Here is a 24,783-nt window from a genome sequence, read left to right on the forward strand (position 1 = left end):
GAGTCATGGGAGAGTCAGGACACCCCATATAGTTGGGTCAAATGAGAGTCAGGACACCACATATACTGGGGTTAATGGAGACTCAGGACAACCCCATACACTTGGGGTCAAGGAAGAGCCATGATACCTCAAAACTCATGGGGTCAGGGGACAGTTAGGGTATCCAATACACTGGGTTCAAGGAAGAGTTAAAACATCTCATACACTGGGGATAAGGGAGAGTCAGGACATCCCCATACACTGGGGTTCAAGTTAAATTAAGGACACCCCACACAGTGGGGTCAAGGGACAGTCAGGACACCCCCATTCACTGGGTGGCTAGGGAGAGTCAGGACACCCCCCCTACATTGGGGTCAAGGGAGAGTCAAGACTTACTCATTCACGGAGTCATGTGAGTGATACCAACATAAACTGAGAGTCAAAGGAGAGTTAGAACACCCCCATACATTGGGAGCCAAGGCAGAGTCAGTACACTGCCATACACTGGGGGATAAGGGGGAAGCAGGAAACCCAAATACATTGGGATCAAGGGAAAGTCAGGATATATATATATTGGGTCAGGAGAAAGTCAGGACATTACTATTCATTACTGGTCAAGGGAGAGTAAAGATACCGCTATATACTGGGGATCGGGGAAATTCAAGACACTCCCATACATAAGGGTCAAGAGAGAGTCAGGACACCTAAATACACTGGGGTCAAGTGAGACTTAGGACTCCCCAATACACTGAGGTCAAGGAGGGAGTCAGGAGACCATCATATACTGGGGTCAAGGGATGGTCAGGACACCTCATATACTAGTGTCAAGGAGGAGTCAGGACACCCCATATACTGGGGTCAAAGGAGAGTCAGGACATCCCCATATATTGGGGGTGAAGGGAGAGACAGGGCAACCCATTTACTGGTGTCAAGGAATAGTCAGGACACCCCGTATACTGGGGTCAAGGGAGAGTCAGGACATGCCCATATACTGAGGTCAAAGGAGTTTCAGGACACTCCATATACTTGGGTCAAAGGAGAGTCAGGACATCCCATATACTGAGGTCACGGAAGAGTCAGTACACCCATTATACTTGCGTCAAGGGAGAGTCAGGACACCCCATATACTGGGGTCAAGGGAGAGTCAGGACATCCCCATATATTGGGGGTGAAGGGAGAGTCAGAACACCACATATACTGGGGTCAAAGGAGAGTCAGGACACCACATATATCGAGGTCAAGGGAGAGTTAGGACACCCCATATACTGGGCCCAATGGAGAGTCAGGACACCCCATATACTGGCATCAAAGGAGAGTCAGGACACCCCATACACTGGGGTCAAGGGAGAGTGAGGACACCCCATATACTGCGATCAAAGGAGAGTCGGAACCCATGTACTGGGGTCAAAGGAGAGTCAGGACACCCCATATACTGAGGTCAAAGGAGAATCAGGACACCGCATATATCAGGGTCAGGGGAGAGTTAGGACACCCCATATACTGGGCCCAATGTCGAGTCAGGACACCCCATATACTGGCATCAAAGGAGAGTCAGGACACCCCATATACTGGGGTCAAGGGAAAGTGAGGACACCCCATATACTGCGATCAAAGGAGAGTCAGAACCCATGCACTGGAGTCAAAGGAGAGTCAGGAAACCCCATATACTGGGGTCAAAGGAGAGTCAGGACACCCCATATACTGCGGTCAAAGGAAAGTCAGGATACCCCATATACTTGGGTCAAAGGAGAGTCAGGACACCTCATATACAGGGGTCATAGGTGAGTCAGAACATCCCATATACTGAGGTCACTGAAGAGTCAGTACACCCAGAAACCGGGGTCAAGGAAGAGTCAGGACACTCATTATACTGGGGTCAAGGGAGAGTCAGGACACCCCATATACTGGGGTCAAGGGATGGTCAGGACACGTCATATACTAGTGTCAAGGAGGAGTCAGGACACCCCATTTACTGGGGTCAAAGGAGAGTCAGGACATCCCCATATATTGGGGGTGAAGGGAGAGACAGGGCAACCCATTTACTGGTGTCAAGGAATACTCAGGACACCCCGTGTACAGGGGTCAAGGGAGAGTCAGGACATGCCCATATACTGAGGTCAAAGGAGTTTCAGGATACTCCATATACTTGGGTCAAGGGAGAGTCAAGGTACCCCTTATACTGGGGTCAAGGGAGAGTCAGGACACCCCATATACTTGGGTCAAAGGAGAGTCAGGACATCCCATATACTGAGGTCATGGAAGAGTCAGTACACCCATTATACTGGCGTCAAGGGAGAGTCAGGACACCCCTTATACTGGGGTCAAGGGAGAGTCAGGACACCCCATATACTTGGGTCAAAGGAGAGTCAGGGCACCCCTTATACTGGGGTCAAGGGAGAGTCAGGACACCCCATATACTGGGGTCAAGGGAGAGTCAGGACACCCCATATACTTGGGTCAAAGGAGAGTCAGGACATCCCATATACTGGGGTCAAGGGAGAGTCAGGACATCCCCATATATTGGGGGTGAAGGGAGAGTCAGAACACCACATATACTGGGGTCAAAAGGAGAGTCAGGACACCACATATATCGGGGTCAAGGGAGAGTTAGGACACCCCATATACTGGGCCCAATGGAGAGTCAGGACACCCCATATACTGGCATCAAAGGAGAGTCAGGACACCCCATACACTGGGGTCAAGGGAGAGTGAGGACACCCCATATACTGCGATCAAAGGAGAGTTGGAACCCATGTACTGGGGTCAAAGGAGAGTCAGGACACCCCATATACTGAGGTCAAAGGACAGTCAGGACACCCTATATACTGGGGTCAAAGGAGAGTCAGGACACCCCATATACTGAGGTCATGGAAGAGTTAGTATACCCATTATACTGGGGTCAAGGGAGAGTTAGGACACCCCATATACTGGGGTCAAGGGAGAGTCAGGACATGCCCATATACTGGGGACAAATGGGAGTCACAACACCCCATATACTGAGATCAAAGGAGTGGCAGGACACCCCATACACTGGGGTCAAGGGAGTGTCAGGGCACCCCATATACTGGGGTCAAGGGAGAGTTTGGACACTCCATGTACTGGGGTCAAGCGAGAGTCAGGACACCCCATATAAGGCGGTCAAAGAAGAGTCAGAACCCATATACTGGGGTCAAAGGAGAGTCTGGACACCCCATATACTGGGGTCAAAGGAGAGTCAGGACACCTCATATACTGGGGTCAAAGAAAAGGCAGGACACCCCATAAACTTGGGTCAAAGGAGAGTCAGGACACCTGATATACTGGGGTCAAAGGTGAGTCAGGACATCCCATATACTGCGGTCACTGAAGAGTCAGTACACCCATTATATTGGGGTCAAGGTAGAGTCAAGACACCCCATATACTGGGGTCAAGGGATGGTCAGGACACCCCATATACTGCGGTCAAAGGAGAGTCAGAACCCATATCCTGGGGTCAAAGGAGAGGCAGGACACCCCATATACTGGGGTCAAAGGAGAGTCAGGTCACCTCATATACTGGGGTCAAAGGAAAGTCAGGACACCCCATATACTTGAGTCAAAGGAGAGTCAGGACACCTGATATACTGGGGTCACAGGTGAGTCAGGACATCCCATATACTGAGGTCACTGAAGAGTCTGTACACCCATTTTACTGGGGTCTAGGAAGAGTCAGGACACCCATTATACTGGAGTCAAGGAAGAGACAGGACACCCCATAAACTGGGGTCAAGGGATAGTCAGGACACCCCATATACTAGTGTTAAGGAGGAGTCAGGACACCCCATATACTCGGGTCAAGGGAGAGTCAGGAAACCCCATATACTGTGGTCAAAGGAAAGTCAGGACACCCCATATACTTGGGTCAAAGGAGAGTCAGGACACTTCATATACTGGGGTCAAAGGTGAGTCAGGACAACCCATATACTGGGGTCAAGGAAGAGTCAGGACATCCATTATACTGGGGTCAAAGGAGAGTTAGCACACCCCAAATACTGAGGTCAAGGAAGAGTCAGGACACCCCATATACTAGGGTCAAGGGAGAGTCCAGGCACCCCATATACTGGGGTTAAGGGAGAGTCAGGACACCACATATACTGGGGTTAAGGGAGAGTCAGGACAACCCACATACTGGGGTCAAGGGAGAGTCAGGACATCACCATATATTGGGGGAGAAGGGAGAGTCAGAACACCACATATACTGGGGTCAAAGGAGAGTCAGGACACCCCATACACTGGGGTTAAAGGAAAGTCAGGATACCCCATATACTTGGGTCAAAGGAGAGTCAGGACACCTCATATACTGGGGTCAAAGGTGAGTCAAGACATCCCATATACTGAGGTCACTGAAGTGTCAGTACACCCATTAAACTGGGGTCAAGGAAGAGTCAGGACACCCATTATACTGGGGTCAAGGGAGAGTCAGGACACCCCATATACTGGGGTCAAGGGAGAGTCAGGACACCCCATATACTGGGGTCAAGGGAGAGTCAGGAAACCCCATATAGTGGGGTCAAATGAGAGTCAGAATACCACATATACTGAGGCCAAATTAGAGTCAGGACACCCCAAATACTGAGGTCAAGGAAGTGTCAGGACATCCCATATACTGGGGTCAAGGGATGGTCAGGACACCCCTTATACTAGTGTCAAGGAAGAGTCAGGACACCCCATATACTGAGGTCAAGGGAGAGTCAAGGCACCCCTTATACTGGGGTCAAGGGAGAGTCAGGACACCCTTTATAATGGGGTCAAGGGAGAGTCAGGACACCCCATATAGTGGAGTCAAATGAGAGACAGAATACCCCATATACTGGGGCCAAATTAGAGTCAGGACACCCCAAATACTGAGGTCAAGGGAGTGTCAGGACATCCCATATACTGGGGTCAAGGGATTGTCAGGACAACACATATACTAATGTCAAGGAAGAGTCAGGACAACCCATATACTGGGGTCAAGGGAGAGTCAGGACACACCACATACTGGGGTCAAGGGAGAATCAGGACACCCTTTATACTGGAGTCATGGGAGAGTCAGGACACCCCATATACTGGGGTTAATGGAGACTCAGGACACCCCCATACACTTGGGGTCAAGGAAGAGCCATGATACCTCAAAACTCATGGGGTCAGGGGACAGTTAGGGTATCCAATACACTGGGTTCAAGGAAGAGTTAAAACATCTCATACACTGGGGATAAGGGAGAGTCAGGACATCCCCATACACTGGGGTTCAAGTGAAATTAAGGACACCCCACACAGTGGGGTCAAGGGACAGTCAGGAGACCCCCATTCACTGGGTGGCTAGGGAGAGTCAGGACACCCCCATACATTGGGGTCAAGGGAGAGTCAGGACACCCCATATACTTGGGTCAAGGGATGGTCAGGACACGTCATATACTACATTGGGGTCAAGGGAGAGTCAAGACTTACTCATTCACGGAGTCATGGGAGTGATACCAACATAAACTGAGAGTCAAAGGAGAGTTAGAACACCCCCATACATTGGGGGCCAAGGAAGAGTCAGTACACTGCCATACACTGGGGGATAAGGGGGAAGCAGGAAACCCAAATACACTGGGATCAAGGGAAAGTCAGGATATATATATATTGGGTCAGGAGAAAGTCAGGACATTCCTATTCATTACTGGTCAAGGGAGAGTAAAGATACCCCTATATACTGGGGATCGGGGAAATTCAAGACACTCCCATACATAAGGGTCAAGGGAGAGTCAGGACACCTAAATACACTGTGGTCAAGTGAGAGTTAAGAGTCCCCAATACACTGAGGTCAAGGAGGGAGTCAGGAGACCATCATATACTGGGGTCAAGGGAGCGTTAGGACACCCCCATACACTGAAATCAAGGGTAGTGAGGACACCCCCATACACTGAGGTCAAGGGACAACAGATAGGACTCACCAGTACATTGGAGTCAATGGGGAATCAGGATACCACAATTTACTGGGGTCAAGGGAGATTCAAGACACCCGCCATACATTGGGATCAAGGGGAAATCAGGACCCCCCATACACTGGGATCAAGGGGGAGTCAGAATGTCCCCATACCCTGGGATCAAGGGAGAGTCAAAACGTCCCCATACACTGGGATCAAGGGGAAGTCACCCCCAAAAACTGAGGGTCAAAAGAGAGTTACGACACTCCCATACACTGGGTGTCAGGAGAGAGTCAGGACTCCCAATACATTGGAGTCAAGGGAAAGTCAGGACCGCTCCTTACACGGGGGGAAGGTGGCAAGAAAGAGGAACTCCCATAGACTTGGGGTCAAAAGAGAGTCTGAACAGGCAATACAGTGAGGGTCAAGGAAAAGACAGACCCAAACACTGTTAACGGAAAGTTAGGAACACCTAAAGACTAGAGGTTAACGGAGAGAAAAAACACCACCAAATACTATGGTCAGTGAGCAAAGGAGATGTGCATGGCTGCCTTACTGATCATTGTACAGGGATCCAGTGAATAAGAAGCGCCAAGTTCATGAGGAGGCCCGAATCTGGAGCGTCTGATGACTGTCACTGATAAAGTGTCACACAGCGTCCACGCTCCGCGCCGTCACCAGCTGCTGCACCTGTTTAGCAGGGATTACACAAATAGGAAACGTGTCAGGAAGCTTTAGCTTATAGGGATTGTCCAGTGTTTATAAATAAACATTAATCATTGTATCACTTTCTCATATACTGTATTATACTGTGATGTCTAAATGCAGACGCTGAAAACCTGCACAGAATTGTAGAAAAAAACTCTTTACTTGGCTCCTTACTTTCAGAAACAGCGCCACCCCTAGCTATGGGTTGTGCACAGTATTGCAACTCATCCTCATTCACTTTAATAGTGCTGAATTACAATACCAGTAACAACCCATGATAGGGTTGGTGTTATTTTAGAAAAGTAGCAGCCATGTTTTTGCAATCCCGGACAACCCCTCTAAAGGGATGATTCTTAGAATTGCAAGTATTCCTGTATCCATAGGATGGAAAAATTGGGGGTCACTAATTTACTGATCACTGGGGGTCCGAAAGCTAAAACTTAATTTTCATAAGTCTTATGAAGTTTCTACAATTCGAGTGTAAAGGTACAGTACTGTCACACTTAGCGCTGCACCAGCGATCCCGACAACGATATGGATCGCTGGTGCATCGCTAAGTGGTCGCTAGTGAGCTGTCACACAGGCAGATCTCACCAGCGACATCGCTGGGGACGGGGGTCGCTACTTACCTGTCAGACGAGGTGATCCTGACATCCTCCCGCCCGCGTCCATGCGTCGCTCGTCGGCACCACAGGAAGCCCAGCAGTGCTAAGTGCTACATCAAACAATAGGGAGCCTGCCCCTTTAAAGGGAATCTGTCACCCCTTTTTTGAGATATCATATAATGATATCATTCAATTGTGTGTCACATAAGGATTCTCTTAGCACTTTTGCTTCCCCCTGACCCCGCACCTTTCATGCATAATTACCTTTTTTATATCGGTTCAGATGTATGTAAACTGCCGCCGTCCGGTCCGCTGGGCGGGGCTTATTCACCTGCTCCCCCCTCCGTGTCTTGCTCTACGCATTTCTTCTTGTGTAGAGTAAGACAGGGAGGGGGGAGCAGTTGAATAAGCCCCGCCCATCAGACCGGACAGCAGCAGTTTACATACATCTGAACCGATATAAACAAGGTATTTATGCATGAAAAGTGCGGGGTCAGGGGGAAGCAAAAGTGCTAAGAGAATCCTTATGTGACACACAATTGAACGATATCATTATATGATATCTCAAAAAAGGGGGGACAGATTCCCTTTAACATCCTTTAACATCCCTTCAATCACATCCCCATCTGGTTTAAATACAATTATGCTATTGTTTCCTGTTATCAGCTATTGGAGGAAATTGAAAACCAGCTATTGTATTCTGTAAATCTAATGGGTTTATTGTCCTCTGGTATCTGCCATTCTCAAAGCTGGGGAGAAGTTGTGATTATAGGGTCTTTCAATAGGATGCGTGATAATAAATCTAAATTTTTCAGCATTTTAAATCCTCACCGGTTTCCAGAGCTCTGCTTGTTGTCAGGGAATGGAAACATCTGAGTTTATAGAAATCTGTACAGATCTAATACTGCTCACAGCAGAGGGTTTGCTACAATTGTATCAAGTCCAGGTAATCCTTTATGAACTAAATCAACAGTACTAATCTGGCTTGTGTTTTGATTGTATTGTTACAATGTATCAGTGTCACTGACACGTCAGTCTGGATTGTAATTCTAACAGCAATATCCTGCATTACTCTGGGGAGCGGTTTCGTGTCACTGGGGCAGTGGCAGACACTGATCTGCTCTCGGTGAAACTTTTTATTGGCTGAAAGTGAAACTGACTTTACCTGCCGAGCGAGTCGTCATCAGAGAAACAATGCAAACTATTGATGGCGGAAGTCTCCCGAGTTACCGAATGGCGCTTATAGTGTACAAGACATCCAGTGCCAGCACTACTGCAACCAAAATCGCCACCCATGACCCCCTTTAACATATCCAATGCAGATTATTTTTACTGTGACTGGTTGGCCGACAGCTTGGACACCACTAAACAGCAATTTCCATATAAATTGGTGCAATATTCTCAGCCGAGTGCTTCTCTAATCTATTTTTATAGGGTTTGTCATACAGAGCTCCAAACTACCTGCATGGACATAGGCAAATATTCACGTTCCGTAATCACCACTAGAGGGAGCTAGGTTACCTTTTACTTTTCTCACAACTCTTGGTCAAGGCCTATTTAAACTAGCAGATGACTGGTCAATCCTAACAAAAACTGCTTGTATGAGTCTAAGCTAAGACACATTAGGAGTCCCAATACTACACCCAGCCCAGGGCTCATTAGGAATCCCATCGCTAGACCCAGCCAAGGGCTGTTTACGAGTCCCATCATTAGATCCAGCCCAAGGCTCATTAAGAGTCCCATTTCTAGTCCCAACCCAGGCATTATTAGGAGTCCCATCTCTAGACCCAGCCTAAGGATCATTAGGAGTCACAGCATTAGTCCCAACCCAGGGATAAATAGGTGTCCCAGCACTAGTCCCAACCCAGGGATCATTAGGAGTCCCATCTCTAGACCCAGCCTAAGGATCATTAGGAGTCTCAGCACTAGGCCCAAACCCAGGGATCATTAGGTGTCCAAGCATTAGTCCCAACCCTGGACTCATTAGGAGTCCCATCACTAGACCCAGCCCAGGACTCAATAGGAGTTCCATCACTAGACCCGGCTTAAGGATTATTAGGATCATTTGGTGTCCCAGCATTAGTCCCAACCTAGGGCTCATTAGGAATCCCAATACTAGACACAGCCCAGGGACCTTTAGGAGTCTCATCACCAGTCCCAACCCAGGGCTTATTAGGAGTCTCAGCAATAGTCTCAGTCCAGGGCTCATTAGAGGTCGCATCACTATTCCCAACACATGGCTCATTAGGAGTCCCATCACTAGTCGAACCCATGGATCATTAGGAGTCCCATCACTAGTCCCAACCCAAGGATCATTAGGAGCTCCATTACTAGACCCAGACAGGGATTATTAGGAGTCCCATCATTAGTCTCAACCTAGGAATCAGTAGGAGTCCCATTACTAGTCTCAGTCACAGATCATTTGGAGTCCCATCACTAGTCCGAACCCATGGATCACTAGGATTTCCATCACTAGTCTCAGCCCAGGGCTCATTAGGAGTCCTAATACTAGTCTGAACCCAGGGATCATTAAGAGTCCCATCACTAATCCCAAATCAGGGATCTTTAGGAGTCCCATCACTAATCCCAACTCAGAGATCGTTAGGAGTCCCATCACTAGTCTGAATCCAGGGCTCATTAGTAGTTGTATCACTAGTTTCAGCCCATGGACCATTAGGAGTCCCATCTCTGATCTCAACCCATGGCTCATTAGGAGTCCCATCACTAGTCTCAACCCAGGGACCATTAGAAGTTCCATCACTAGTCCTAACCCAGGGCTCATTAGGAGTCCCATCACTGGTCTTAACCCATGGCTCATTAGGAGTCCCATCACTAGTCTCATCCCAGGGACCATTAGGAGTCCCATCACTGGTCTCAACTCAGGGCTCATTAGGACTCCCATTACTAGTCCCAACCCAGCGATCTTTAGGAGTCACATCACTAGTCTCAGCCCAGGAGCCATTAGAAGTTCCAACACTAGTCCTAACCCAGGGCTCATTAGATTAAATTTGCTGATGACACAAAGCTAGGAGGGATAGCTAATACTAGAGAAGAGAGAGAGAGGATTCAAAAAGATTTAAATAAACTGGAGAAGTGGGCAGCAACTAACAGAATGGTTTTTAACAGGGAGAAATGCAAAGTACTACATCTGGGCAATAAAAATGGAAAAAGCATATATAGAATGGGAGGAATAGGGCTAAGTGACAGCACATGTGAAAAAGACTTGGGTATACTAATAGATCACAGACTGAATATGAGTCAACAGTGTGATGCAGCAGCAAAAAAGGCAAATGCAATTCTAGGATGTATTAACAGAAGCATACAGTCTAGATCACGTGAAGTCATTATTTCCCTCTACTCCTCTTTGGTCAGACCTCATCTGGAATATTGTGTCCAGTTTTGGGCACCACATTTTAAAAAAGACATCAACAAACTGGAGCAAGTTCAGAAAAGAGCGACCAGAATGGTGACCGGTCTGCAAACCCTGTCTTATGAGGAAAGGTTGCAGGATTTGGGAATGTTTAGTTTGCAAAAGAGAAGACTGAGAGGAGACTTAATAGCTGTCTACAAATATCTAAAGGGCTGTCACATTGTAGAAGGATCAACTTTATTCTCATTTGCACAAGGAAAGACTAGAAGCAATGGGATGAAACTGAATGGGAGGAGACACAGATTAGATATTAGAAAAAACTTTTTGACAGTTAGAGTGATCAATGAGTGGAACAGGCTGCCACGAGAAGTGGTGAGTTCTCCTTCAATGGAAGTCTTCAAACAGAGGCTGGACAGACATCTGACTGGGATGATTTAGCGAATCCTGCTTTGAGCAGGGGGTTGGACCAGATGGCCCAGGAGGTCCCTTCCAACTCTACGATTCTATGATTCTATGAGTCCCATCACTGGTCTCTTAACCCATGGCTCATTAGGAGTCCCATCACTTGTCTCAGCCCAGGGACCATTAGGAGTCCCATCACTAGTCTCAACTTAGGGCTCATTAGGAGTCCCATCACTAGTCCCAACCCAGCGATCTTTAGGAGTCACATCACTAGTCTCAGCCCAGGGATCATAAGGAGTTCCATCACTAGTTCTAACCCAGGGCTCATTATGAGTCCCAACACAAGTCCTAACCCATGGATCATTAGGAGTTAAATCACTAGTCCAAGCCCATGGATCATTAGGAGTCCCATCACTACTCTCAGCCCAGGGTGCATTAGGAGTCCTATCACTAGTCTCAGCACAGGACTCTTTAGGAGTCCCATTACTAGGCAAACCCATGGATCATTAGGAGTCCAGCAGAGCTCTGGAGTGGAGCAGGACTTGTCATATCGACACCTTCCCATTATATGAGTCAGCTGTGTGCTGGGTGAATACTCTGCATAGTTAGACATGTTATCTCTTGGTGAGACATGACTGCATGGTAAACAAGCCTGAGATAAGTATAATGTGGATCTACCTGTGTATTATCAGTATGAATCACTCTACAGTGCCAGCAACTGAAACTTAAAGAGCCGCTAACATCATAATCTGCAGGTTATAAATGGGTAACATGTCTGGAGAATTTGGCTGATAACAGAGAGCAGTAGATTGAAGTTAGTAGACTGTAGTTATATGTCAATATCCATTTAAATGACCTCACCATAATGGCATAGTTATCTAGCCAGCTGGGGGAGAGGAGATGAAGCAGAGGGGCCTGGGTCCACAGGGGCATTTAGTAATGCCTCTTTAGTTGTCCTGGATGAGTTGTCTGGGAGTCGTTCACATGGCACAATCTGAATGATATCACATGTATGATTTCACATATTGTTTATCTGTCTCTTTAAAAAGAAGACTGAGGAAAGTGGAAACATACATATTTTTCAGAGCAGAAGTTACAAGTAAGGCTGTGTGCACACGCTGCGGATTTTGCTGCGGTTCCGCAGCGGTTTTGGCTGCTGCGGACCCGCAGCAGTTTCTGCTGCGGTGTACAGTACAATGATTCCCTATGGGAATCAAAAACCGCAGTGCAGACGGTGCGGAATTTTCCGCGCGGATTATCTGCGGTTTTCAATCCGCAGAAAGAATTGACATGTCAATTCTTTCTGCGGATTCTCCTGCGGTTTGCCATCTCCTCCATTGAGGAGATGAAAAACCGCAGGGCAAAACCGCAGAGCAATCCGCAGGTAAAACCGCAGGTCTTTTGACCTGCGGTTTCACCTGCGGATTGTACAAAATCCGCGCGGATGAATCCGCACCTTTTCCGCAGCGTGTGCACACAGCCTAAGGTTACACTGACAACAATGTACTGAAAAAGTGGAATCCTTCTGTAGCTCCTCAGCTCTCTGCGCCACCTGCAGGGAACACTGAGCATAGCAGCCTTGTACTCACTAAAGGTGGAAGTGTTACAAATTAAAGAAATTCTATTTATCTCTTATCTATCTATCTATCTATCTATCTATCTATCTATCTATCTATCTATCTATCATCTATCTATTTATATATCTGTTTATCTATCTATTATCTATCTATCCAGTTATTATCTATCTATCTATCTATCCATTCATCCAATATTTCTATAAATATGAAAGCTTTGTAATATTTGGTAGACAATTGACAGTTTGCATTTGTATTGTAATTTTACCCTAATTTACATTTAAAGATGATAAATCGCCAAATGAACAGATAAAGAGACAAATCTTCTAGCTGGTGGAATAAACAGCTCTCCAGTCCCTGAACGTTTGCCAGTCACACACGCCAGTGACAGCGGCTACGCTTCAGGAAGAGGCTCATTAATTGCTGATGACGCATCAAGTCATATGTGCCCTCTGCTATTAATGTGTTACTTGGACATGGATGACGGCAGAGGGCAAACAACACTGACGTCCAAGGGTCGAATTTTAGATTACACCAACCAACCAACCAACCAATCAAAAGACCTATTAACCATAGAAAACCAGACAGGGTGTACTTATTAAATATTATTTTATTTTTATTTTATTGTACAAGTGGTTATATAAAAACCAATTAAAAACAAAAAAGTGCACGTATAGGAACAATTTAACAAAATTATAAAATAAATAGGACCATTTACATATCAAATATGCATACCTCATATATTATAAAGTGACCATTTTCCAAAAGGATTATAAAAAAGTGCAAATACATAAAAATAATTATAATACCATAACAAAAAATAAATAAATCACAATTATACAAAGTGCAATGTGCAATGTGCAAAATTGTCACATAGTGATATTATATCATATTCAAAAAAATGGAAGAAGAACCACATGTGCCTTTAGAAACATCAAATGTGTATATCCACAAGGTTTTTAGCATATGCAAAATAAGGTGCAGAGTGCATGTGCAATAGAAACCATGCACATTGTATAAAGCAATCAGTGCCTCCTTTCTTTTTGGAAAAATGCAGCCAATTATATTTAAAGAGGATTTAGCATAAATGGATCTTTACCTTTAAGGGTCACCACGTCCCTATCACGCGCTCCCCGACGCGTGTTTCGGAATCCTTCCTTCATCAGGGGGTGGCTACATAGTGGATCCGAGGGGTTTTTATATGTGGGCGCAAACAGTGCCAATCTGCTTAATGGCGCTGATGATGATAGTGGAGCTCCGGGTGTGGGGGTGGCGCATGCGCAGTCTGGAGGTCCCACAATCCCAAGCGCCGGACCACGTGACCGGAACACACAGGCACTGAGCCCGGCGTTGCCAAGGTCATGAGGACGCGGCGAGTCAGGACGTCAGGACACGGAGCACGCATGCGCTCCACCAGGAGCACCGCATCAAATTAATAAAGTGGAAATCACCACAATCAATCCATTATATATGTCAATTGATACTAAGGATATTATAAATCTTACATAGAGAATATATAAAGTTTCAATTCAATATATAATAACAAGAAAAATATATAATACAAAATTAATAAAAATGATTTATGTTTACAAAAAAGGAGTAAAACTCAAATTCTCATTCAGACCATTGGGAGACACAGTATCTAATGTTCAAATCCACCTGATTTCTTTTTTAGCTAAAAGATTCCCTATAAAAGTGATAGGGATAGACATGGTTCAACCCAATGAAAGAGGTGGAAAAATAGGGAATCTTTTAGCTAAAAAAGAAATCAGGTGGATTTGATGCGGTGCTCCTGGTGGAGCGCATGCGTGCTCCGTGTCCTGACGTCCTGACTCGCTGCGTCCTCGTGACCTTGGCAACGCCGGGCTCAGTGCCTGTGTGTTCCTCTCACGTGGTCCGGCGCTTGGGATTGTGGGACCTCCAGACTGCGCATGCGCCACCCCCACACCCGGAGCTCCGCTATCATCATCAGCGCCATTAAGCAAATTGGCACTGTTTGCGCCCACATATAAAACCCCCCCGGATCCACTATGTAGCCACCCCCTGATGAAGGAAGGATTCAGAAATGCGCGTCGGGGAGCGCGTGATAGGGACGTGGTGACCCTTAAAGGTAAAGATCCATTTATGCTAAATCCTCTTTAACCCCTTCATGACCTTTGACGCCACGTAGGCGTCATGAAAAGTCGTGCCAGAACGACCCATGACGCCTATGTGGCGTCATGACTTTAAAGCCCCCCTGCGGGTCGGGTGACCTAGGTCACTGAAAGGTCACCCGACCTGCAGATACAGGGGGCTTTGTTCTTCGCCACAGGGGGCGTGGCTTCGCCCCCACGTGGCTATGATCGCTCTGATTGGCTGTTAAAAGTGAAACAGCCAATCAGAGCGATAGTAATATTTCATCAATGAAAATTGATGAAATATTACAATCCAGCCATGGCCGATGCTGCTGTAGCATCGGACATGGCTGGAGACACTGATTCCACCCCCCCCACCGGCGATCGCCCCCCCGCAACTGAATGACAGCGGCGATCTGCCGCCGCTGTCATCATCTGCCCCCCTCCCATTCCCTCTGCTCCCCACCAGCTTCCGATAACCCCCTCACCCCATCTCACCTCCCCCGGCACCTTCTAAGTCCCCCTGTCGCTCCCGGTGTCCGGCGGGTCCGGTTCATGGGCGCCGCCATCTTGAAAATGGCGGGCGCATGCGCAGTGCGCCCGCCTGAATCTGCCAGCTGCAGATTCCATTCTTTCATTTTGATCACTCTCACAGTGATCAAAATGAAAGAAAAAGTAAATAAACCCCCCGATTATCACCCCCATAGGTAGGCACAACTAATAAAGTAAAGAAAATATTTTTATTTTTATTTTTCCATTAGGGTTAGGGTTAGGGTTGAAAAGAGGGTTAGGGTTAGGGTTGGAAAGAGGGTTAGGGTTAGGGTTGGAAAGAGGGTTAGGGCTAGAAAGAGGGTTAGGGTTAGAAAGAGGGTTAGGGTTAGGGTTGGAAAGAGGGTTAGGGTTGGAAAGAGGGTTAGGGTTAGGGTTGGAAAGAGGGTTAGGGTTGGAAAGAGGGTTAGGGTTGGAAAGTGGGTTAGGGTTAGGATTGGAAAGAGGGTTAGGGTTGAAAAGAGGGTTAGGGTTGGAAAGAGGGTTAGGGTTGGAAAGAGGGTTAGGGTTGAATTAGGGTTAGGGTTGGAATTAGGGTTAGGGTTGGAATTAGGGTTAGGGTTGGAATTAGGATTAGAATTAGGGTTAGGGTTGGAATTAGGGTTAGCGTTGGAATTAGGGTTAGGCTTGTGGTTAGGGATGTGTTAGGGTTAGGGCTGTGGTTAGGGGTGTGTTGGGGTTAGGGTTGGAGTTAGAATTGAGGGGTTTCCACTGTTTAGGCACATCAGGGGGTCTCCAAACGCGACATGGTGCAACCATTGATTCCAGCCAATTTTGCATTCAAAAAGTCAAACGGTGCATCCTCCCTTCCAAGCCCTGACATGCGCCCAAACAGTGGTTTAACCCAACATATGGGGTATCAGCGTACTCAGGAAAAATTGCACAACAACTTTTGGGGACTAATTTCCCGTGTTACCCTTGGGAAAATAAAAAATTGGGGTCTAAAAAATGATTTTTGTGGAAAAAAATGATTTTTTCATTTTCATGTCTCTGCATTATAAACTTCTGTGAAGCACTTGGGGGTTCAAAGTGCTCACAACACATCTTACATACGTTCCTTGGAAGGTCTAGTTTCCAAAATGGGGTCACTTGTGGGGGGTTTCCACTGTTTAGGCACATCAGGGGCTCTGCAAACGTAATTACGACCGCAGACTATTCCATCAAAGTCTGCATTTCAAAACGTCACTACTTCCATTCCGAGCCCTGACGTGTGCCCAAACAATGGTTCCCCCCCACATATGGGGTACCAGCGTACTCAGGACAAACTGGACAACAACTTTTGGGGTCCAATTTCTCCTGTTACCCTTGTGAAAATAAAAAATTGAGAGCTAAAAAATCATTTTTTGAGGAAAAAAAATTATTTTTTATTTTCATGGCTCTGCGTTATAATCTTCTGTGAAGCACTTGGGGGTTCAGTGTGCTCACCACACATTTAGGCAACTTCCTTATGGGGTCTAGTTTCCAAAATGGGGTCACTTGTGGAGGGTTTCCACAGTTTAGGTACATCAAGGGCTCTGCAAATGTAACATGATGCCCGCAGACCATGCCATCAAAGTCAGCATTTCAAAATGTCACTACTTCCCTTCCGAGCCCTGACGTGTGCCCAAACAGTGGTTCCCCCCCACATATGGGGTATCAGCGTACTCAGGACAAACTGTACAACAACTTTTGGGGTCCAATTCATCCTGTTACTTTTGTGAAAAAAAATTGCGGGCTAAAAATCTTTTTTTTTTTGAGGAAAAAAAATGATTTTTTATTTTCACGGCTCTGCGTTATAAACTTCTGTGAAGCACTTGGGGGTTCAAGGTGCTCACCACACATCTAGATAAGTTCCTTGGGGGGTCTAGTTTCCAAAATGAGGTCACATGCCGGGGGTTTCTACTGTTGAGGCACACAGGGGCTCTGCAAATGTAACATTACACCCTCAGACCATGCCATCAAAGTCAGCATTTCAAAATGTCACTACCTCCCTGCTGAGCCCCGACGTGTGCCCAAACAGTTGTCCCCCCCACATATGGGGTACCAGTGTACTCAGGACTAACTGTACAACAACTTTTGGGGTCCAATTTATCCTGGTACCCCTGTGAAAATAAAAAATTGTGGACTAAAAATATTTTTTTTAAGAAAAAAAAATATTTTTTATTTTCACGGCTCTGCGTTATAAACTTCTGTGAAGCACCTGGGGGTTCAAAGTGCTCACTATGCATCTAGATAAGTTCCTTAGGGGGTCTAGTTTCCATACTGGGGTCATTTGTGGGGGAGCTCCAAAGTTTAGGCACACAGGGGCTCTCCAAACACAACATGGTGTCCGCTAACGATTGGAGCTAATTTTCATTTCAAAAAGTCAAATGGCACTCCTTCCCTTCTGAGCCCTGCCGTGCGCCCAAACAGTAGTTCCCCCCCACATATGGGGTACCAGCGTACTCAGGACAAACTGGACAACAACTTTTGTGGTCCAATTTCTCCTGTTACCCTTGTGAAAATAAAAAATAGCGTGCTAAAAAATCTTTTTTGAGGAAAAAAAATGATTTTTTATTTTCACTGCTCTACGTTATAAACTTTTGTAAAGCACTTGGGGGTTCAAAGTGCTCCCTACACATCTAGATAAGTTCCTTAAGGGGTCTAGTTTCCAAAATGGTGTCACTTGTGGGGGAGCTCCAATGTTTAGGTACACAGGGGCTCTCCAAACGCGACATGGTGTCCGATAACGATTGGAGCGAATTTTCCATTCTTAAAGTCAAATAGCGCTCCTTCACTTACAGACCCTGCCGTGCGCCCAAAGAGTGGTTTATGACCACATATAAGGTATCTGTGCACTCAGGAGAAATTGCCCAACACATTTTAGGATCCATTTTATCCTGTTGCCCATGTGAAAATGAAAAAACTGAGACCAAAAGAAAATTTTTGTGAAAAAAAAGTACTTTTTTTTTTTTACCGATCAATTTGTGAAGCACCTGGGGGGTTCAAAGTGATCACTATGCATGTAGATAAGTTCCTTGGGGGGTCTAGTTTCCAAAATGGGGTCACTTGTGGGGAAGCTCCAGTGTTTAGGCGCACAGCGACATGGCAAGCGCTAAATATTCCAGCATATTTTCCATTCAAAAAGTCAAATGTGCTCCTTCCCTTCCGAGCCCTGCCGTGCTCCCAAACAGTGGTTTATGACCACATATGAGGTATCAGTGTACTCAGGAGAAATTGCCCAACAAATTTTAGTATCCATTTTATCCTGTAGCCCATGTGAAAATGAAAAAAATTAATGATAAAAGAAAATTTGTGGTGCAAAAAATAAAATGTCCATTTTTTCCTTCCACGTTGCTTTAGTCCCTGTGAAGCACCTGAAGGGTTAATAATCTCCTAGAATGTAGTTTTGAGTAGCTTGAGGGGTGCAGTTTTTAGAATGGTGTCACTTTTGGGTATTTTCTGCCATATAGACCCCTCAAAGTGACTTCAAATGTGAGGTGGTCCCTAAAAAAAATGGTTTTGTAAATATTGTTGTAAAAATGAGAAATCGCTGGTCAACTTTTAACCCTTATAACTTCCTAACAAAAAAAAAAATTGTTCCAAAATTGTGCTGATGTAAAGTAGACATGTGGGAAATGTTATTTAGTAACTATTTTGTGTCACATCACTCTCTGGTTTAACAGAATAAAAATTAAAAATTTGAAAATTGCGAAATTTTCAAAATTTTCGCCAAATTTCTGTTTTTTTCACAAATAAACGCAAAAATTATCGACCTAAGTTTACCACTAACATGAAGCCCAATATGTCACGAAAAAACAATCTCAGAATCGCTAAGATGCGTTGAAGTGTTCCAGAGTTATTACCTCATAAAGGGACACTGATCAGAATTGCAAAAAATGGCCTGGTCATTAAGGTCAAAATAGGCTGGGTCATGAAGGGGTTAAATATAATTGGCTGCATTTTTCCAAAAAGAAAGGAGGCACTGATTGCTTTATACAATGTGCATGGTTTCTATTGCACATGCACTCTGCACCTTATTTTGCATATGCTAAAAACCTTGTGGATATACACATTTGATGTTTTTAAAGGCACATGTGGTTCTTCTTCCATTTTTTTGAATATGATATAATATCACTATGTGACAATTTTGCACATTGCACATTGCACTTTGTATGATTGTGATTTATTTATTTTTTGCTATGGTTTTATAATTATTTTTATGTATTTGCACTTTTTTATAATCCTTTTGGAAAATGGTCACTTTATAATATATGAGGTATGCATATTTGATATGTAAATGGGTCCTATTTATTTTACAATTTTGTTAAATTGTTCCTATACGTGCACTTTTTTGTTGTTAATTGGTTTTTATATAACCACTTGTACAATAAAATAAAAATACAATAATATTTAATAAGTACACTCTGTCTGGTTTTCTATGGTTAATAGGTCTTTTGATTGGTTGGTTGGTGTAATCTATCTTAACTAGTGTGCAATCACTAATTTCACTGAACACTGGTGGTATATTTTATTATTATTATTATTATTATTATTATTATTATTATTATTATTAATTGATTGGTATATCATATTATATTGCTATATACTACATCCAGTGCCGGTGTGTTTCTTTCTAAGGGTCGAATTTTGTATATAAACTATATAATAAGTTGAGTTATGTTGTAAACATAACATTACTGATCCTGAGTTTCCTCCTGTATTATACCCCAGAGCTGTACTCACTATTCTGCTTGTGCAGTCACTGTATACATACATTACATTACTGATCCTGAGTTATATCCTGTATTATACTCCAGAGCTGCACTCACTATTCTGCTGGTGCAGTCACTGGGTACATACATTACATTACTGATCCTGAGTTACATCCTGTATTATACTCCAGAGCTGCACTCACTATTCTGCTGGTGCAGTCACGGTGTACATACATTACATTACTGATCCTGAGTTACATCCTGTATTATACTCCAGAGCTGCACTCACTATTCTGCTGGTGGAGTCACTGTGTATATACATTACATTACTGTTCCTGAGTTACCTCCTGTATTATACTCCAGAGCTGCACTCACTATTCTGCTGGTGCATTCACGGTGTACATACATTACATTACTGATCCTGAGTTACATCCTGTATTATACTCCAGAGCTGCACTCAGTATTCTGCTTGTGCAGTCACTGTGTACATACATTACTGATCCTGAGTTATATCCTGTATTATACTCCACAGCTGCACTCACTATTCTGCTGGTGCCCTCACTGTGTACATACATTACATTACTGATCCTGAGTTACATCCTGTATTATACTCCAGAGCTGCACTCACTATTCTGCTGGTGCAGTCACGGTGTACATACATTACATTACTGATCCTGAGTTACATCCTGTATTATACTCCAGAGCTGCACTCACTATTCTGCTGGTGCAGTCACTGTGTATATACATTACATTACTGTTCCTGAGTTACCTCCTGTATTATACTCCAGAGCTACACTCACTATTCTGCTGGTGCAGTCACTGTATACATACATTACATTACTGATCCTGAGTTACATCCTGTATTATACTCCAGAGCTGCACTCACTATTCTGCTGGTGCAGTCACTGTATACATACATTACATTACTGATCCTGAGTTACATCCTGTATTATACCCCAGAGCTGCACTCACTATTCTGCTGGTGCAGTCACTGTGTACATACATTACATTACTGATCCTGAGTTGCATCCTGTATTATACCCCAGAGCTGCACTCACTATTCTGCTGGTGCAGTCACTGTGTACATACATTACATTACTGATCCTGAGTTACATCCTGTATTATACCCCAGAGCTGCACTCACCATTCTGCTGGTGCAGTCACTGTGTACATACATTACTGATCCTGAGTTGCATCCTGTATTATACCCCAGAGCTGCACTCACTATTCTGCTGGTGCAGTCACTGTGTACATACATTACATTACTGATCCGGAGTTACATCCTGTATTATACCCCAGAGCTGCACTCACTATTCTGCTGGTGCAGTCACTGTGTACATACATTACATTACTGATCCAGAGTTACATCCTGTATTATACCCCAGAGCTGCACTCACTATTCTGCTGGTGCTGTCACTATGTACATACATCAATTTCACTTTTCCAGACTGAAGCCTCAGCATATTTAAAGGGCAACCCCTTTAATCCCATATGGTCAATGTGGGGGCATATTTTAAAAAATATATTCAGAAATTAGAGTCATTTCAAAGGTGGTAACTAGATTATTACACAGGATGGAGGCGTTTCCTATTTTACACAGGATGGAGGCCTCTCCTATATTACATGGGATGGAGGCCTCTTCTATATTACACAGGATGGAGGCCTCTCCTATATTACATGGGATGGAGGCCTCTTCTATATTACACAGGATGGAGGCGTTTCCTATATTACACAGGGTGGAGGCGTTTCCTATATTACACAGGATGGAGGCGTTTCTTATATTACACAGGATGGAGGCGTTTCTTATATTACACAGGATGGAGGCATCTCCTATATTACACAGGATGGAGGTGTCTCCTATATTACATGGGATGGACGCCTCTTCTATATTACACAGGATGGAGGCATCTCCTATATTACACAGGATGGAGGCCTCTCCTCTATTACATGGGATGGAGGCCGCTTCTATATTACACAGGATGAAGGCATTTCTTATATTACACAGGATGGAGGCGTTTCCTATATTACACAGGATGGAGGCGTTTCTTATATTACACAGGATGGAGGCATCTCCTATATTACATGGGATGGAGGTGTCTCCTATATTACATGGGATGGAGGCCTCTTCTATATTACACAGGATGGAGGCATCACCTATATTACACAGGATGGAGGCGTTTCCTATATTACACAGGATGGAGGCGTTTCTTATATTACACAGGATGGAGGCATCTCCTATATTACACAGGATGGAGGTGTCTCCTATATTACATGGGATGGAGGCCTCTTCTATATTACACAGGATGGAGGCATCTCCTATATTACACAGGATGGAGGCCTCTCCTATATTACATGGGATGGAGGCCTCTTCTATATTACACAGGATGGAGGTGTCTCCTATATTACATGGGATGGAGGCATCTCCTATATTACCCAGGATGGAGGCCTCTCCTATATTATACAGGATGGAGGTGTCTCCTATATTACACAGGATGGAGGTGTTTCCTATATTACACAGGATGGAGGCCTCTTCTATATTACATGGATGGAGGCGTTTCTTATATTACACAGGATGGAGGCGTTTCCTATATTACACAGGATGGAGGCGTTTCCTATATTACACAGGATGGAGGCATCTCCTATATTACACAGGATGGAGGCGTTTCCTATATTACACAGGATGGAGGCGTTTCCTATATTACACAGGATGGAGGCATCTCCTATATTACACAGGATGGAGGCGTTTCCTATATTACACAGGATGGAGGCGTTTCCTATATTACACAGGATGGAGGCATCTCCTATATTAAACAGGATGGAGGCGTTTCCTATATTACACAGGATGGAGGCATCTCCTATATTACACAGGATGGAGGTGTCTCTTATATTACATGGGATGGAGGCGTTTCCTATATTACACAGGATGGAAGCGTTTCCTATATTACACAGGATGGAGGCATCTCCTATATTACACAGGATGGAGGCATCTCCTATATTACACAGGATGGAGGTGTCTCCTATATTACATGGGATGGAAGCCTCTTCTATATTACACAGGATGGAGGCATCTCCTATATTACACAGGATGGAGGCCTCTCCTCTATTACATGGGATGGAGGCCTCTTCTATATTACACAGGATGAAGGCATTTCTTATATTACACAGGATGGAGGCGTTTCCTATATTATACAGGATGGAGGCGTTTCTTATATTACACAGGATGGAGGCATCTCCTATATTACACAGGATGGAGGTGTCTCCTATATTACATGGGATGGAGGCCTCTTCTATATTACACAGGATGGAGGCATCTCCTATATTACACAGGATGGAGGCGTTTCCTATATTACACACGATGGAGGCGTTTCCTATATTACACAGGATGGAGGCGTTTCTTATATTACACAGGATGGAGGCATCTCCTAAATTACACAGGATGGAGGTGTCTCCTATATTACATGGGATGGAGGCCTCTTCTATATTACACAGGATGGAGGCATCTCCTATATTACACAGGATGGAGGCCTCTCCTATATTACATGGGATGGAGGCCTCTTCTATATTACACAGGATGGAGGTGTCTCCTATATTACATGGGATGGAGGCATCTCCTATATTACCCAGGATGGAGGCCTCTCCTATATTATACAGGATGGAGGTGTCTCCTATATTACACAGGATGGAGGTGTTTCCTATATTACACAGGATGGAGGCCTCTTCTATATTACATGGATGGAGGCGTTTCTTATATTACACAGGATGGAGGCGTTTCCTATATTACACAGGATGGAGGCATCTCCTATATTACACAGGATGGAGGTGTCTCTTATATTACATGGGATGGAGGCGTTTCCTATATTACACAGGATGGAGGCGTTTCCTATATTACACAGGATGGAGGCATCTCCTATATTACACAGGATGGAGGCATCTCCTATATTACACAGGATGGAGGGCTCTCCTATATTACACAGGATGGAGGTGTCTCCTATATTACATGGGATGGAGGCATCTCCTATATTACACAGGATGGAGGCGTTTCCTATATTACACAGGATGGAGGCGTTAACTATATTACACAGGATGGAGGCGTTTCCTATATTACACAGGATGGAGGCATCTCCTATATTACACAGGAAGGAGGCGTTTCCTATATTACACAGGATGGAGACGTTTCCTATATTACACAGGATGGAGGCATCTCCTATATTACACAGGATGGAGACATCTCCTACATTACACAGGATGGAGGCATCTCCTATATTACACAGGATGGAGGCATCTCCTATATTACATGGGATGGAGGCATCTCCTATATTACACAGGATGGAGGTGTCTCCTATATTACATGGGATGGAGGCCTCTTCTATATTACACAGGATGAAGGCATTTCTAATATTACACAGGATGGAGGCATCTCCTATATTACACAGGATGGAGGCATCTCCTATATTACACAGGATGGAGGCATCTCCTATATTACATGGGATGGAGGCATCTCCTATATTACACAGGATGGAGGTGTCTCCTATATTACATGGGATGGAGGCATCTCCTATATTACACAGGATGGAGGCATTTCCTATTTTACACAGGATGGAGGCATCTCCTATATTACACAGGATGGAGGTGTCTCCTTTATAACATGGGATGGAGGCATCATCTATATTACACAGGATGGAAGCATCTCCTATATTACACAGGATGGAGGCATCTCCTATATTACACAGGATGGAGGCATCTCCTATATTACATGGGATGGAGGCATCTCCTATATTACACAGGATGGAGGTGTCTCCTATATTACATGGGATGGAGGCATCTCCTATATTACACAGGATGGAGGCATCTCCTATATTACACAGGATGGAGGCATCTCCTATATTACACAGGATGGAGG

At 44.8% G+C, this 24,783-nt stretch overlaps 1 protein-coding gene across 1 annotated transcript in view; it reads left to right on the forward strand.

The window, feature by feature from the left end:
* MAG (myelin associated glycoprotein) overlaps nt 1–24,783 on the forward strand; it is a 157,425-nt gene that overhangs the window by 24,040 nt on the left and 108,602 nt on the right. The gene's annotated exons all lie outside the window — the stretch shown is intronic.

The sequence above is a fragment of the Dendrobates tinctorius genome, unplaced genomic scaffold (assembly GCF_039654945.1).
Source record: "Dendrobates tinctorius isolate UK_male_01 unplaced genomic scaffold, ASM3965494v1 ptg000028l, whole genome shotgun sequence".
NCBI lineage: Eukaryota > Metazoa > Chordata > Amphibia > Anura > Dendrobatidae > Dendrobates > Dendrobates tinctorius.